Below are 17,722 nucleotides of genomic sequence, written 5' to 3' on the forward strand. Positions count from 1 at the left end.
TATGGGAGAGTCATGATTACTTATTGGCTCTGATTGCACTGCAGAAGCTTTCTGATTGGCTGCTTATTGGCACTGACTGTACCTGCTTATTAACTTCTATTGCTCTGCTTTGATACTTTCTATATTTCCATGCTCCCTTTCATCCATGCAATATTTCTGTAAAGAACTCCGGTCCCGTTCCTGCTCTCTGATTAATAAAACAGAAAACGTACAGGACTCCAGGTGTAAGGAAGGAGGTTGCAGGTATTTGCTGGAGTAATAACCACGTTTGCTCCCCTCCCCAATCTTTCCCCACAGGAAACAGCTCTCACCCCCTCCACAGCAATCACAGAGCATAAGAACATAAGAACATGCCATACTGGGTCAGACCAAAGGTCCATCAAGCCCAGTATCCTGTTTCCAACAGTGGCCAATCCAGGTCACAAGTACCTAGCAGGATCCCGAAAGGTCAATAGATCCCAAGCTGCATATCCCATGGATAAGCAGTGGATTTCCCCAAGTCCACCTTAATAATGGTTTATGGATTTCTCTTCCAGGAACTTGTCTAAACCTTTTTTAAACCCAGCTATACCAACAGCTTTCACCAGTCCTCTGGCAACGAATTCCAGAGTTTAATTATGTTTTGAGTAAAATAATATTTTCTCCTATTTGTCTTAAATGTATCACTGAGTAATTTCATTGAATGCCCCCTAGTCTTTGTAAACAGCCGAACAAAGCAGAACACCACTTTTATAGGTAAAGTAGGATGAGTGGAGATGCAGATTTTATGGAAAGGCTTGACTGAACAGCAAGGTTGTGCTTTCTTTTCAAAAGGAAGAGTAGCAGGTTTCTGTGCACAAGTCCAGTGAGATACTCTTCTACAAGTAGGATACTAAGCAACTGAATGCACAAAGTCTTGTGCAGGCTAACCTTGCTGTAGTTAATGCGGGGGTAGATAAAAGGACCTGTTGGGAGGACTGAAATTTCCTTATTGAGGTTGAATGTGGATAAGAGTTAAGTATGCTAGCACTTTTTGATTTATATCCTTTAAAATATCAAAATGTTTTGTCATTTCTCTGCTACTCCAAATTATACATATTCAGTTCTTAAATTGCATCTCCTGACCTAGAGCTTATAGCGAACAGAACCAGAAAACTGGGAAACAATGGCTCAGGCCCTGGATAAAGTCAATCAAGTATTGTATGGAGAAACTCTGCATCTACTTATTAGACAAACAGTCCCACGTTACATACAGACCTTATCGTAGACAGCTAACAATCTGGTCTTAAAGAACTAGACAGACAGTTCTACTTTAAAAGCTTAATTATATTATTTTCCTCTGATTACAAAGCACCCAATGACATACTGTAATGATTGGGAAATTAAGCCTTCCCTGTTGTATTGTCACATTATGCCATTCTAATTAATATTCATATTTAGAAATAAACTAATAAGCCTTGAGCGAATATATGAATTAAAAACATAAGAACATAAGAAAATGCCATACTGGGTCAGACCAAGGGTCCATCAAGCCCTATATCCTGTCTCCAACAGTGGCCAATCCAAGTTACAAGTGCCTAGCACATCTCCAAACATTAAATAGATCCCATGCAACTAATGCCGGGAACAAGCAATGTCTACTCCCTATTGATTAATAGCAGTTTATGGACTTCTCCTCCAGGAACTTAACCAAACCTTTTTTAAACCCAGCTACATAACTGTCTTAACCACATCTTCTGGCAATGAATTCTAGAACCTCCAGTTTAATGCACACGGTGACGGCACTGAACCCCAGGACTCCCCTAAAGCTGCATAAAGTTTATGGGGGGGGGGTGGGGGGGAGATTGAATTGGGGTTCAGGGAAGCAAAATTGCCACATTCTGCCAATGTTGTGGTAAAATTCAGGAAGGTGGTTTTACCTGCAGTTAGTGAGGGCCCTTGCAATCCTACAGGCGAGAACAGAAACAGAGGTGAGAAAGAGGAAGTTTCTGAGGCAGTAACACAAATTTATACCTAGCAAGAGTTAATTAGAAAAATTATTCTGATGATAAGTTTAGGATTACCTTAGCAGGCACAGAGGTAGCAGCTGATTCCTAAAGGAAAGAAAGAGAGCAGTGAGATTAGGCAGAGGATCTCATGGGAAGGTCACTTTATAGGGGAGACAGCAGAGTTAGAACTGAAGTCCATGTCACAGTGATCAGATGCTAAAACCACCAGGACCAGCAGCAGAGGCTCCCTCCTACTCCTGGTTCTCCTGTTCTCATCCCATTGGGTTCTAAGCCCCATGTGGTTTCAGCATTATATCTCAGGATGTGAAAGATTAGCAGAGGAAATCTCCAGCACATAAGAACATAAGATGTGCCATGCATTGGTTGCAAAGGAACAGTAAGGTAAATGATCTAATAAACAAAGAGAAAGTATGGTGATGGATGCAGGCCCCAGTCTCAGATATCACAGTACTGACATGTATTTATCTGCTCCTGAAAAATGGTGGAGTTCAGAGGGCAGCTGGAGAAATGCACACAACCCTCGGCCTGCCATGTACTATGTACTACTGCAGGAGAGTCAAGCCAAGGGTGGATGAAAGCACACTGAATATACTAAATAAGATGAATAACAGGGTGTGGTTGGATGAGGTGGGCTGGATGAGGCAGGCCGGAGAAATGTCTGGAATTTGGAATGCAGTACACAGGAACCAGGAACGAATGAAAGCAACATGTACTGCAAGGCAGGAGACCCAGTGCTGAGGTGTCTGCTTCCTGAGGATGTGAAGATTGAGTAGGAGCCTTGATGATATAATTGGAGCTCACAGTTAGCAGGGATTCTTAGGCAAATCCTTTAAGAGCAGCCACGTGATGCAAGTTGAGCAGTGGAAATGGCAGCCCGGGAGCATCAGCATTATCAAGTGATGGCGTCTCTGCCAGAGAAGGAGCTAGAGGAGCTAGGGGTAGGTAAGTCCCACAACTGGCAAAAGTAGCAACACATTTAGTACTTGGGGCATTGAAAAGAAACTTTCCCTCTTCTCAAGAAAGAACTCACTCTTTGGCAAGATAAGAGACAGTGGTACAGCTAGCCAGGTTTATAGCCCTGAAGACTAATCAAAATATCTTTTATGGCCCCACCACAGTGGAAATCACTCCTTGAGGTGGGGTTACATATATATGTAACCTGTATCTCAGCTTGTGTAAAGGTATCGATGTATCCCAGTTTACCCAACCTGTAGATAAGTGTTCCAGAGGGAAGAGCTGGGATTTATGCCCAATCTTTGTGTCGCTATAATTTTGAGGTGCTGACCCAGAGATCAATCGATATGTACACATGCATGCATACATGAACACATGCACAGACACACATACACACACACATTTATTATTTACAATGTGAAAAATTAGTTTTAAAATACATGAGTTTGTGAAATCATTTGTCATTTAGTAAATTGCTCTTACCATAGGTTTATTAACAGATTCTTTACTGACATTCTAAAAGAAAAAGAAACAAAAGTGATTACAATGCAGATTTTTTAGCCATTAGAGTTGAGTCTTCTGCTCTCCAGGATGCCTGGGGATAGGGAAGCTGCAAAGGCAGCGTTCACAGACCCTGATTGTAAGAACTCCAGGTCATCAGGTTGCAGGGAGATATCTCATGTTTTACCACAGAATGCACCAAATATGAATCATAATAGACAAAGAAGTATGCAAATACCGACAATCTAGCAGTTTACCTTAAAAACTAATTTTTTTGGAAATGCCAAAGATATGTGTACTCAGTCAATAACCCCAGGAGCTAGGAGGAAATGAACCAGAGATCAAGCAAGTATTTTCAATATGAACTTATTCGTGTTACCCCCTTAATGTATCTCATAGAGTTAAAAATATTAACATCAGAGATCAGTGAATACACGCACAGACACACATTATTATTTAGAAAGTAAAAAATGAGATTAGTGAAACTATTTGTCAGATATTAAATTGCTCTTACCAAATCTAGAGTTAGTTCCTGAAAGAAATAGAAATAGAAATGATTAAAATACACATCTTTAAAAAGCCCTACATCAGATCTTGTGCTCCCCTGTTTATCTGGGGTAGGGATGCTGTGGATGTAAACTTCAGAGCCCCTGGGGGATAAGAGGAGAGGTTCATCGAATGAGCCCTGGTGTTATACTCATGCTTCACCCTTGTGATCCAGATTTAATGTCCAGCATTGCAGGGTCCCAGAAGGAGCCCGGGTGCAAGGTCTCAGGCCAGGACTGCCCCTGCAATGATAACACTGGATGTGATGAGGAGCACAGCAGGGGTTGGGGATTATAAAACAGAGGAAGATCCTGGGGTAATTGTGAATGAGGGCTCATGGCATCAGGAGTCCCTCCCTGCTTCCAACTGAGCGGGAGACCCAACGGAGCAGGAGGAAACCTCAGGGTAAGAGAAAAATGTACATCTCAGAGTTCCCCCCAAATTACCAAACCAGGATATAGCAGGATAAATATAAAACTAATACCCAAACACACACAGACTTTATCATCTCTAAATCATTCCAGGCCTGAATTCTGAGGGCAATTTCAAATGATTTTACTGAACCTTTAGCTGGGTAAAAGTGGGGGCTGACATTTGCCTCTCCCTCTGTGGGTAAGAGAAGCTGCATCCTGCGATGGCAAACAGAGCAGACAATTTTGTGTTTCCATTTAAAACCTTTAGTTCAGGGGTGGCCAAGCTTTCACACACTAAAGGGGTCGATGCTCCCAAGCCCCTCTCCTGGGGGTGCGATGCAATATTTAAATTAGGGCGCAGGCTGTCAAGGAGGTGCTAGGGGTGATTGCGTGCCCCTAGTGCCTCCTTCACAGTGTGTGCCTGACAGAGGTCTGCTGTCGACCGCTGACCGCTGATTAAGAAAACTGAGGCTGAATTTAACAGCCATTGTTTTCCTAACCGGTGCACATCCATGGGATAGGAACATGGACGCTGATAAATTCAGCGTCCATTTTCCAAACGTGTTGGCGCTGTGGCTGACCTGCCCTGAGCTCCCTCTCTGAGTGAATAAATCAATATTAATGTGTCGGGCACAATATTAATCTATTCACTCCTTCACTTATTGATGATTGGTCCCTTCACTGTCACATGTCATTGAAAGGACCAATCCCCTTTCAGAAGGCTGTCCTGAAAGGGGATTGGTCCTTTTATTGACATGTGACAATGAACAGATAATTGGGCAATAAGTGAAGGAGTGAATAAATTAATATTCCATAGGATACAATACTGGAGATAAGATAGTGCATGCGATGTTCACTGAACCTCTCACTCAAATTTCTTCCTTGTTTACACATAAAACATGTGAGAAATGTGACTTTTGTAATAGAACTATCACAGGATCTACCTGGACTGATTGTCACGTTAAGAACAATTAAAAGTAAGACCCCTACTAATTGTGATACATTGTTTCTGGTACATGTGTTATTATGTCCTTATCCCAAACTTTATTTTGGATGTACATAAAGGCCCATTAAGGTGCAACTGATTGAGCATCATACAGGTCAACTCTCTGCTCCAATCGTACAGCATAGAATTGATTTGGAATATTCTTTACAAGATTACAGATTGGCAATTCTTAAATATGTTCCTCAGCACCAGAGAGGCGGTGACCAACTTTGAAATGGGTCAACTTACTTGAGTGGTAGCTAGAAAGGACAGGCTCTGCCTGGTAAAGCTTATTAAAGTCACCTTGGACTTATTATGGAATATTCTAGAATCACCTATTTCAAAGTGTCCCACTGAAATTGTTCCTTTATCCTATCAGGTTGAGTTTTTTTCACAGCAGCAGGGAAATATGTATCTAGATTTCAAAGTAAAAATTTGGAAATGCAATAAGATTGGGTCTCTGGTCCTTGGAGGCAGGCACCATTGAATTGCCTGTGCAGGACTCTCAAGAGAGGACCAAGAACAGGCAGCAGCTGACAGAGGAGCATTAGGGGTTGAGAGGAGGAGGCGGGTAGAGGTCGGGGTTCATGGAGGTTCAGGGGTGAATCAAGCCTGGGGGAATATGGAGGGGGGAGCTGTGGATCAAGGCCTTGGCTGTGGAAGTTGCTCTTGTTAAATTGTTATAAACTAAGGATTCTTTATAACAACAAAGCAATAAAAAAGTGAACCTAAAAACACACGTCTCTTTCCCTGCTCTGCTTTAGTGCTGCCCATGCACACTTACCACAATCTCTTTCACTGTGTCCTGAAGGTTTCCATTAATGGGGGCAGCAGCAGCACCTGCAGTGTCGAGGATGGCAGCGGCATGTGGGAAATAAAGAGATAAAACAAGCTGAGTAACTGAAGACTGCTCTGTCACTGAAGCTATCATTTTTAGGGATGTGAATCGTTTTTTGACGATTTTAAAAAATTGTCCGATATTTTTTAAATCGTCAAAAATCGGTACAGTGCACGATACAATAGAAATTTTTACAATTTATCATGAAATATTGTTTCTCCCGTTAGTGTCCGCTAACGGGAGTTATTTGGGGGGAGGGCGGGAAAACCGGCACACCAAAACAACCCCTAAAACCACCCGGACCCTATAAAACTAATCCCTTTAAAGATGGTGCCGGCCATCCAGTGCTCCTACCATGTGACAGGGGCCGGCCAATGGCACGGATACCCTGTCACATGGTAAGGGCAAAGGGCCATCGGCGCCATCTTTATGAGTAGCAGCCGACGGCCCGAGAACGGAAGATCGCTCCCGGGACCACCACTAGAGCACCAGGTAATTTAAAAATGTTTTGGGGGGATCGGGAGGGTAGGAGAAGTTAAGGGGTCATCTTTAAAGGGTCGGGTGTTTTTTTTTTTAATCGGGCCATCGGCGCCATTTTTGAGTGGCAGTCAAAATGGAGCCGATGGCCCGAGAGCGGGAGATCGGTTCCTGCGCCCCCACTGGACCACCAGGTACTCGTAAAAAGTTTTGGGGGGGTTTCGGGGGGTTTCGGGGGGTGGAGGAAGGTAAGGGGTCAATTTTAAAGGGTCGGGCCTCACTAAAAAAAAATTAACGATGTGAATCGGAACCGATTCCGATTCACATCTCCAGCGATCAGATTTTTTTCTCCCTCCAGCCAAACCCAATCATTAAGACGATCAGGCACACGATTCACATCTCTAATCATTTTCTTATAATTCTTAATTTTTTGCTCATTGAAACAACAATTTCTCAGCAAAAATATTGGAAAGTCATCAAGCATCAAAAAAGATGAAATTATTTTAATAATGAAAAGAAACCATTTTACACTAATGGGAATCTCAGATTCAGATAAGTTTATTTCCATGACAAGTTTATTTCCATGACAAGCTAAGACATATAGGTCCTGATTTTAAAAAGCATTTATATGCTTACATTGGGTTTTACACATATAAATGCACTTTACCTGTGTAACTGGGCTTCAGTAGCTGCAGCCGGCACACTTACCCGGCGAGGCCACAGCCCAGGCAGTGTGCACGGCACTCCCTCTATGCACCTGCTCAGGGGGAGGAGATTGGGCAGTGAGCCACGCAGTGGGGTCAGCACTCACTGTCGGGTTTGAGGTTGGGGACATAGGAGGTAGGGCTTAGGCTGCAGCTTCAGCCGTTATAAGCTGGCGCGTCCTAGCTCAGAGTCTCTTTTGTTTCCTCAGCAGCATGGCAGTCTAACAATACATAAATAATCCTCTACGGTCTGCCAAGCACTGTGTTCCCAAGGGTAGTGGCAGTGAAGTTAATCTCCTTCAGCCAGGATCAGGGGGTGTTTTTCTTTTGATTCACAAGGACAGTCGTCCTTTATCAAAGTTCCAGTTCCCAAGAATACTTAAGAGATGCTTGGCAATCTGAGGATTAGACTCAGCAGTGTGTGGCTCGCATTCATTTTGCATAGGGCTGGCAACGACTGTAGCTGAGCTGGGCTTGCCTTCACATCAAATTAAGTCTATTGGTGGTTGGTGGTCCTGCTGATATAAATTATATACAGACCTTAACTTGACAGATGTTTCATCTGTTTTCTAATAACACAGGCATTACTTTGCTCCACCGCAGGTAATATTGAGGACCCTCACTGAGTATAGATTTGTGGGCATTCCTTCATATATTGGCCCCATAAACCCATAAAGCTTTAGTGAAACCATTGGGAGAGCACCTGGGCTTGATGTCTAGGATATATCGCTAATGTAGATGAGTTGGCATGGGATGCGTTGGGACCAGTTATTGCCATTACTACTAGAGAAGAAAAGGTTGCAGTCCTGCCCATTGGCCATTACAATGACCCACAGTGTGGAACTGGTTCAAAAATTCCAGAAAGACTGCATATTTATCACCAGGTATTCCTGGTAACTTACGTTATTCGGTCCATCATCATCCCACGTAGGGTGTTGTACAATGAGAGATCACATCAGAAAATTGAATAGGAGGATGCTGAAATTTATGAGCACTATCAGGAGAATGTGTATCATGCATGAAATCATTGACAATAGCCATTCCAGCCTATATAGGCCAGATGGGGTTCACTATTCCGATAAAGGCCTTGTCATTGCAGGTGGTAATAGAGGGTTTATCATTCTGCTATGGCCACACCATTGAAAGTAGGAGCCCTTGGCTAATGAAGTGCTGCTGCCTCAGGCTATGGTGGAGGGTGGCCATGCATAACTCACACTTAGTCAGATTATGAGAACCTGGTATGGAAAGGGTCATTCAGTAAAGAATTTTCCTGTCTCCCCCGTGTCATGTGTTAGATGAATTAAGACTGTGTTGTGGTGTGCTTGAACAATCACCCAAAAAGTGGGACCTATGAGTGATCACGTTCCACTGGTTGGTCAATGAATATGGTGCTTCAATGGACCATGATCTCAAGGCTGAGAACTGCAGCTGTGGCCAAACTTTAATCAATGTTATACCTGCGTTTACTACGGTGGGTGCTGGGAGTTTTTACGGTCAGCACTCTGAGATTTGGTACTGTTTCCTTGTTGTACCATTGTAAGGTCTTTATCAGTGCAAGGAAAGGTATTACGTGTGGCGGCACACCAACCCTAGCTGTTTTCTTTAAATTGATTACAATTAGGAGAAATATTGTTTAGAATATTGGTTTACTAACTTGACTACTGGAATTGATTACTGTGGTCTTTATTGCAATTCAATAAAATATTACTATGCTGTCACACACTGCCTTGTCTCTCTTACATTGATGTACATGAGGAAGTGGGGTGGGGGTGAGAGGGGCTGGAGAGGAGGGAGTTGGGTTGGTTTTCATTGGGTTAAGGGAGGCTCAGTGAGGCCTCACTGGCACTTGCTATGGATGTGAAAATTGCCAAATTATATATGCCATTGAATGTGCCAGCTATTTTTATAAAATTTTTTCAAAGCAGACTTTTCCACATAAAATATCCTAATAAAACTTTACTCATATGGTTACATCTGCTATTTTGTTTGCATCGTTTTGCCAAAAGACCGAGAAGTATCAGGGATAATTAGATCTACATTAATGAAATGATTATGAAACATTTAAGATAGAAAACTGAAGCAGAGGAGGAAATGAAAACATAGAAACATAGAAACATAGAAATGACGGCAGAAGAAGACCAAACGGCCCATCCAGTCTGCCCAGCAAGCTTCACATTTTTTTCTCATACTTATCTGTTTCTCTTAGCTCTTTGGTTCTATTTCCCTTCCACCCCCACCATTAATGTAGAGAGCAGTGATGGAGATGCAACCAAGTGAAATATCAAGCTTGATTAGTTATGGGTAGTAGGGGAAGTAGGGGAAGTAACCGCCGCAATAAGCAAGCTACACCCATGCTTATTTGTTTTACCCAGACTGTGTTATTCAGCCCTTATTGGTTGTTTTTCTTCTCCCCTGCCGTTGAAGCAGGGAGCTATGCTGGATATGCGTGTAGTATCAGTTTTTCTTCTCCCCTGCCGTTGAAGCAGAGAGCTATGCTGGATATGCGTGAAGTATCAGTTTTTCTTCTCCACTGCGGTTGAAGCAGGATATGCATTGAAAGTGAAGTATCAGGCTTATTTGGTTTGGGGTAGTAACCGCCGTAACAAGCCAGCTACTCCCCGCTTTGTGAGTACGAATCCTTTTTTCTTCTCCCCTGCTGTTGAAGCAGAGAGCTATGCTGGATATGCGTGAAGTATCAGTTTTTCTTCTCCCCTGCCGTTGAAGCAGGGAGCTATGCTGGATATGCGTGAAGTATCAGTTTTTCTTCTCCCCTGCCGTTGAAGCAGAGAGCTATGCGTGAAGTATCAGTTTTTCTTCTCCCCTGCCGTTGAAGCAGAGAGTTATGCTGGATATGCGTGAAGTATCAGTTTTTCTTCTCCCCTGCGGTTGAAGCAGGATATGCATTGAAAGTGAAGTATCAGGCTTATTTGGTTTGGGGTAGTAACCGCCGTAACAAGCCAGCTACTCCCCGCTTTGTGAGTGTGAATCCTTTTTTCTTCTCCCCTGCTGTTGAAGCAGAGAGCTATGCTGGATATGCGTGAAGTATCAGTTTTTCTTCTCCCCTGCCGTTGAAGCAGAGAGCTGTGCTGGATATGCGTGAAGTATCAGTTTTTCTTCTCCCCTGCCGTTGAAGCAGAGAGCTATGCTGGATATGCGTGAAGTATCAGTTTTTCTTCTCCCCTGCCGTTGAAGCAGAGAGCTATGCTGGATATGCGTGAAGTATCAGTTTTTCTTCTCCCCTGTCGTTGAAGCAGAGAGCTATGCTGGATATGCGTGAAGTATCAGTTTTTCTTCTCCCCTGCCGTTGAAGCAGGGAGCTATGCTGGATATGCGTGTAGTATCAGTTTTTCTTCTCCCCTGCCGTTGAAGCAGAGAGCTATGCTGGATATGCGTGTAGTATCAGTTTTTCTTCTCCCCTGCCGTTGAAGCAGAGAGCTATGCTGGATATGCGTGAAGTATCAGTTTTTCTTCTCCCCTGCCATTGAAGCAGAGACTGAACTCACATCACTGCTCTGACTTCAGTTTCCCTTGAGCTGAAGAAATGGTATTAAGCACTGGAAGTGGAGGAGAGGAAACCATCCTTGTTGCGTTTGTCAGTCGCAGACGGCTGCAACCGCTCTGCCTTACCTCTTTTCTGCCCTTTTCCTCGGGCAAGATGGCTGCCTCCGGTGAAGGGTGCCAAAACCCTCGGTGTCTCCAACTTAGCATGGGAGTTCCAGTCCTCCATGCTCCTTACAGTGGCCTCCTAGGGCACTAACTCGCACATTGCCTATGTTCAAATACACGTCATGGCGGGAACCTCCGAGGCATCCCCACTGCATGACAACAATACCTCCGGGTAATTAAAGCCTCCACAAATGCTACCACCTTGAATTAGCAAAGACTTCGGTTCAAGCTTCTCTGACCGCTCTAAGCTGCTCGCTTAGATGCCTCGCTACTCTCTGGGGATCTTGCTTCTCACGAAGCTCTTGACACCCGCTCCTCGGGGGTCTCTCGCTTCCTACTTCCCTTCGGGGTTTTCTTCTAACTAAGACAACCGCTCCTCAGAGGTCTTTCTCTCTTCTCCTTCCAGGATTAGAGTATCAAGTACTCTCTCCTTGAGGGCCTACCAGTCTGTGTATCCTGCATCTAGGACCTTCTGTCCCACCATTCTCATCACCAGGAAGACACCTGCACTACGCTCCTGTGAGTACCTCTACGATCCGGTGCTCCAACTCCACCCACCAGGCTTAGCGATGCCTGCACAGTGGGTTGCTAGCTATCTAGGACATCTGGGTGAGACTTCTACATCTGAGACTGTTGAACGTATAGGCACCTTGCGGGCATCAGTGCCTTATCTTCCTGCATCCTCTCACCTATCTACAGCAGTACAATGAAGGCTTTCCATCTCCTGTGTCTGCTCTCTGATATCAGCATATCGCTGTGGTTCCCCAAGGGGCCCCTCCCCATGGGAGGAGTCATATCCACAGCGACCAAGGGTCCACAATGCCCCAAACACAACAGATTGCTAACTCCAAGTAATCGGCTCAGCTTGCGACCTTGTAGGCCATGCCTGGTCTAGCCCAGCAGATCACGGAACAACAAAAGTCTTTTGAGAGCCTAGCTACTGCCTTCAATCAGTTACATGCTCAACTGAATTCTTCAGCAACTCCTGTGAAAGAAGTGCTGTCTCCAGTGGTGAACCTCAAGACCACTGAACCGTTATCTACACCTACCCGCTTTACGGGTGAAGCAAAGATGTGTAGAGGGTTTATTAATCAATGCAGCATGCATTTTTCATTACAGCCTACCCTCTTTCCCACTGAAGCTTCCAAGGTTACCTACATCCTATCATTTCTAGAGGGACGAGCCTTGGCTTGGGTTTCACCATTATTCCTATCAGGATTTCTTTAGCTTTTTAAGTCTGTCTTTAATGACCCGGCTCACCAGACTGTCACTGGATCTGCTTTGCTCTATCTCCAGCAAGGTAATAAGCCTCTCACAGACTTCACTATCGAGTTTAAAACTTTAGCATCTGAACTATATTGGGACACTGGATGTCTTCGTGCCATTTTCATGGAAGGACTCAACTCCCTCTTAAATGATGAATTAGTGGCTCGTGAATTACCTGATACCCTTGAATCCCTGATGGAACTGGCTGGGAGAATTGACCGCCGTATCCGAGACCGAACTCAGGAGGCTAAGAGTCCTCGAAAGTCCACGGTGGGGGCTACCCGTCCTGAACCTGTGCCTATTGCTTCCAGTCTACTGTCAACTTCCTTAGAAGAGGAAGAGCATATGCAATTAGGCCGAAGCCATTTAACTTCCATGGAGAGACGTTTTCGAAAATGCATGAGTTATGCATGTATTGTGGCCAATCGGGCCATGCCGTCCAGACGTCCCATCTGTCCGGGAAACTGACGGGCCTAGGATCTGCAGGAGGACTTCTCCTGGGTCTCACATCTCCTACTCCACCATTATCATTACCAATATCTCTGCTCTGCGGAGGCCTTGAATTTCAGATTCTCGCTCTCATTGACTCCGGTGCCGGAGGTAATTTTATTTTGAAGCACTTGGTTGAACATCTACAGATTCCTACCACACAAATAGCTAAACCCTTGCTATTATCATCTCTCCATGGAGCACCACTTCCTGGAGAAGTTGCATTGACTACCCAGGCCATTGGCCTGCGCACTGGAGCTTTACACTCTGAATCCATCTCATTTTTAGTATTGGAAACGGCCATGAATCCGGTGGTACTGGGACTGCCTTGGCTTCAAGCTCATATGCCAAAATTTAATTGGGCCACATCGAAACTGTCCCAGTGGGGGCCTAACTGTCATGGCTGGTGCCCCATGGAGGTTTCACCGCTGATTTGCATGCCCACTACACCATCATTACCTGGCTTACCTCCTCAATATGCCTCCTTCCAAGATGTTTTTTTAAAACAAGCAGCAGATGTACTTCCACCACACAGAGTATTTGATTGTGCCATAAATCTGAAGCCTAATTCAGAACCTCCCAAAGGAAGAGTCTACCCTCTTTCATTAGCTAAGACTAAAGCCATATCCAGCTATATACAAGAGAACTTACAGAAGGGATTCATTAGATCCTCCAAATCTCCTGCTGGTGCAGGCTTCTTTTTTGTAGGAAAGAAAGATGGCACCTTACGCCCCTGCATCAATTACAGGGGGTTGAATGAGATTACCATCAAGGACAGGTATCCCCTGCCCTTAATATCCGAACTGTTCGACAGGCTCCAAGGAAACAAGATATTCTCCAAATTGGATCTTAAAGGAGCTTACTAGGGATGTGCAGAGGCGCGGAGGAGCACGTGACGTCAGCGTGATGTCGGCGTCACGTGCTCCTCCGCGCCTCCGCTCCCGGACCCCCGCTGGACCCAACCGGAACTTTTGGCCAGCTTGGGGGGGTCAGGAGGCCCCCCCAAGCTGGCCAAAAGTTCCGGTTCGGTCCAGCAGGGGTCCCGGAGCGACCTCCTGCCACATGACCTACCTGTCACGTGGTAGAAGCACAAGATGGCGCCGTGACCATGTGACAGGGGCTGACCAATGGCACGGCAGCCCCTGTGACACAGGCTATCGGCGCCTTGAGGAAATCGCAAAGGAGCGCAGGGATGGCTTCCTGACTCCCCTCTGGACCACCAGGGAGTTTTGGTAAGTCTTGGGGGGGTCAGGAGGGTGGGGGGTTTAAGTGTTTATTTAGGTTCAACGTATTCAACAGAAATATGTTGAATACGTTGGAACTCGCGATGCATTTCTCCTCAAACCTTTTTTTTCTCTTTTAAAAATATAAGTTGCGTTTTACATATGCGTTCAAAACGAATGCACACCCCTAGAGCTTACAACTTGGTGCGTATTTGTGAAGGAGACGAATAGAAGACTGCTTTTAACACCTGTGATGGACACTTTGAATATCTCGTCATGCCCTTCGGTTTCAGTAAGGCACCTGCAGTCTTTGAAAATATGATGAATGACATCTTACGGGACTTACTTTATCAATGTGTAGTGGTATATCTCGATGATATATTGATCTTCTCTCAAGATCTGCAAACTCATCAGGAGGATGTCAAAAAAGTTTTAAGATGTCTGTGTGAGTACCATCTATACGCAAAGCTTGAAAAGAGTGAATTCCACAAGAAGTCTCTACCCTTCCTGGGGTACATTGTTTCTAAGAATGGGTTTCAGATGGACCCCAAAAAATTAGAAAGTATCCAAGACTGGTCTCAATCTATGGGTCTGAAGGCTCTGCGCCACTTTTTGGTCTTCACCAAATACTATGTATCCTTCATTAAAAACTACTCTTCATTGGCAGTCCCTCTAACTGCTATGACCAAGAAGGGAGCCAATCCTGCCAATTGGTCTCCAGAAGCCATATCAGCCTTTCTGATGCTCAAAGAGGCTTTTCAAAAGAAGCCATGCCTCCGCCATCCTGACCCACATCGTCCATTCATCATTGAAGTCGACGCATCAGACGATGGCGTGGGAACAGTTTTAAGCCAATATAGTGAATCTAATGTGCTCCATCCTTGCTCCTGCTTTTCAAGGTGGTTCTTGCCTGCTGAAAGAAATTATGGAATTGGGGACAAAGAGCTACTCGCAATCAAGCTGGCCTTCGAAAAATGGCATCCTTGGCTGGAAGGCGCACAACAATAAATAGTAATATATACTGATCACAAAAATTTGGAGTACCTCAGACATGCTCAATGACTCAATCACCATCAAGCAATATGGTCCCTGTTCTTTAACAGATTAGATTTCCTGCTGAAATATTGTCTGGGAGAGAAGAACACTTGGGCTGATGCCTTGTCTTGATCCTTCTCCCCTCAGGATGTGCCAGATGAACCCATAACCCATGACCATAAGAACCTGCAAGTTCCCAAAAACTAAGTCTATCCCATGCTACTGATGCTAGTAATAGCAGTGGCTATTTTCTAAGTCAGCTTGATTAATAGCAGATAATGGACTTCTCCAAGAACATATCCAATCCTTTTTTAAACACGGATACACTAACTGCACTAACCACATCCCCTGGCAACAAATTCCAGAGTTTAATTGTGTGTTGAGTGAAAAAGAACTTTCTCCGATTAGTTTTAAATGTGCCACATGCTAACTTCAAGGAGTGCCCCCTAGTCCTTCTATATTCTGAAAGACTAAATAACCAATTCACATCTACCCGTTCTAGAACTCTAATGATTTTAAATACCTCTATCATATCCCCCCTCAGGCGTCTCTTCTCCAAGCTGAAAAGTCCTAACCTCTTTAGTCTTTCCTCATAGGGGAGCTGTTCCATTCCCCTTATCATTTTGGTAGCCCTTCTCTGTACCTTCTCCATCGCAATTATATCTTTTTTGAGATGCAGCTCACAGTATCTCTCAGTGGCATTCCCACAAGGATGAAATTGTAATTACTGAGAAAATTATTTATTCCTTTAGGAAAACAACTGATAAATATAATCACATCTGTAGGAAATTTTATCTTCAAAAATTAATCCAGCGTATTCTGACTGGGTCATTGGGAATAAACCCCTCCATGTTTTCTGGGTGTTATATTTTGTGAGTATGCGAGCATGTTACTCTCACTTTGTTCTAACATTTGCTCTTTAATGTATTCCAGTCTGTTAAAATAAAAAGTATTTAAAAAATGACTTTATGACTCTGAGGGAGAGGGTAAATCAAATAGGTGCTCAGGAGTTTTCTACATGCTATAGACTTCAGTAAATCTAGAGGTTTCTGCTCAATATTCTTTGATAACATAAAGATTACTTACCCTGATAGAAGCAGATCAGAGCCACCACCAGAAACGCAACTGCGATCTTCATGGCTGGGTTAGTTGTATATTGAGTTCTGAGCTTCGATACACAGAGAAGTCTGAGAAGAGAAGTCAGTGCTCGAGCTCATATATTCACTGATTGCCCCTCTCACTCCACCCAGGATCTCAGGAGACAACGCACCTGGTGTCGTCATTTGTGAGCTCTTTGGAGCCTCTCCAAATATCAAGCTTTGTACAAGTGCAAATATCCTACATCTGATCATGAGCTTCTATGAGAAAGAACACAGCGATGCACTAACTGTCACATGATCATTATTAATCCAAGGAAGGACACGTGTACAAATCACATAATATTCTGTGTCCTGATTTCAACATGAAACAGAGGAACATAAATGGAAAATATATGAAATGAGACAAAAGAACCTAAATAGATTTACCAGAAGAAGAGTCAATACAGGGGAATATGATATAGACTTTTAAATAATAAAACGGTGTTAGTAAAGTACGGAAATCAATACTTTTCTGTTGGAAATGAAGCTGTAGAACGTGGGGTCATGATATGATGCTACAAGTGGGTAGACTCGGAAACAATGTCATGAGGGAAGGATGTGTTTTTGTTAAAATCCTCTCAGAAGACCCCCAGGTTTTATTATACTAGATTTTGGCAGGAGACCTGGTAGTAAAACAGTAAATCTCCTCCCAGGAGTATCAAACATGCGAGTGTCAGCCCCTTTATGCAGCTAGATATTCAGCCACTGCCACTTAGCTAGATAACTCTTAGCTTATGTGGCTAAGTGATGCTGAAAATTGACCTCATAATAAGTTGGGGACATAGGATCTCAGCTTGTCATTATTGTCCAATTATAGGGAGTTGGATGGATCTTTAAACAAAATTACAGACATTAGTATCATGCAGGTATACTATTGGTTTAAAAACCTGTTCCAGATTTTCATGTAACTACATTTTTGATGTGTACTCCTCCGCTTATTGCAGAGACAGAAACCTTGAAAGGAGACATAGCAGGGATGTCTGTAGTGACTGATTCTTGGTCATCTAATGAAGATTTCCCCTGATGTAGATTACTTGAAAAAATGAACAGTGTTGTTTTTTTTCCTTTAGAAGTGGTCAGCACTGAGATTAGTATTTGGCCACTGAATTTTAACAGCATAAAGAAAACTTTATAAAAACATTGGGACAGATACATTTTAGGACTGATGATTATAACATGAATCATTAGATATAAGTGTATGGTCCTATGAATGATGTTCCTTCCCTGTAAGTACAGGAGTTGCTCACTGTTTTATTATTTACAAGGAAAGATATTTTGTTCTGTTCCATGGAGCCGTCCAGTCTAAATGCACTGAGCGTACAGAGATGTAATGCACATCATGCTTTCAGTCACATCATGGTGTGTTCCAGCTTTGCTTTCACATTTTTTGTTTAGAAATAAAAAAAAATACAGTGCAAGTCAACTTCACTTCCACAGGACATCAACAGAGCTGTGCGGCTGTGGTAATGTCCTGGCCTTGACTCACCAGTGTCATTTT

At 43.7% G+C, this 17,722-nt stretch overlaps 1 long non-coding RNA gene across 1 annotated transcript; it reads right to left on the reverse strand.

Moving 5' to 3' along the window:
- Positions 1 to 1,898: 1,898 nt before the first annotated feature.
- LOC115082490 lies at positions 1,899 to 16,309 on the reverse strand. The gene is made up of 6 exons (XR_003854181.1): positions 16,172 to 16,309; positions 6,172 to 6,227; positions 3,958 to 3,975; positions 3,426 to 3,458; positions 2,043 to 2,072; positions 1,899 to 1,925 (listed from the first exon to the last, which is right to left on the reverse strand). It is a non-coding gene; the product is annotated as an uncharacterized LOC115082490 (long non-coding RNA).
- Positions 16,310 to 17,722: the final 1,413 nt, after the last annotated feature.

This window comes from Rhinatrema bivittatum, chromosome 1, assembly GCF_901001135.1.
Source record: "Rhinatrema bivittatum chromosome 1, aRhiBiv1.1, whole genome shotgun sequence".
NCBI lineage: Eukaryota > Metazoa > Chordata > Amphibia > Gymnophiona > Rhinatrematidae > Rhinatrema > Rhinatrema bivittatum.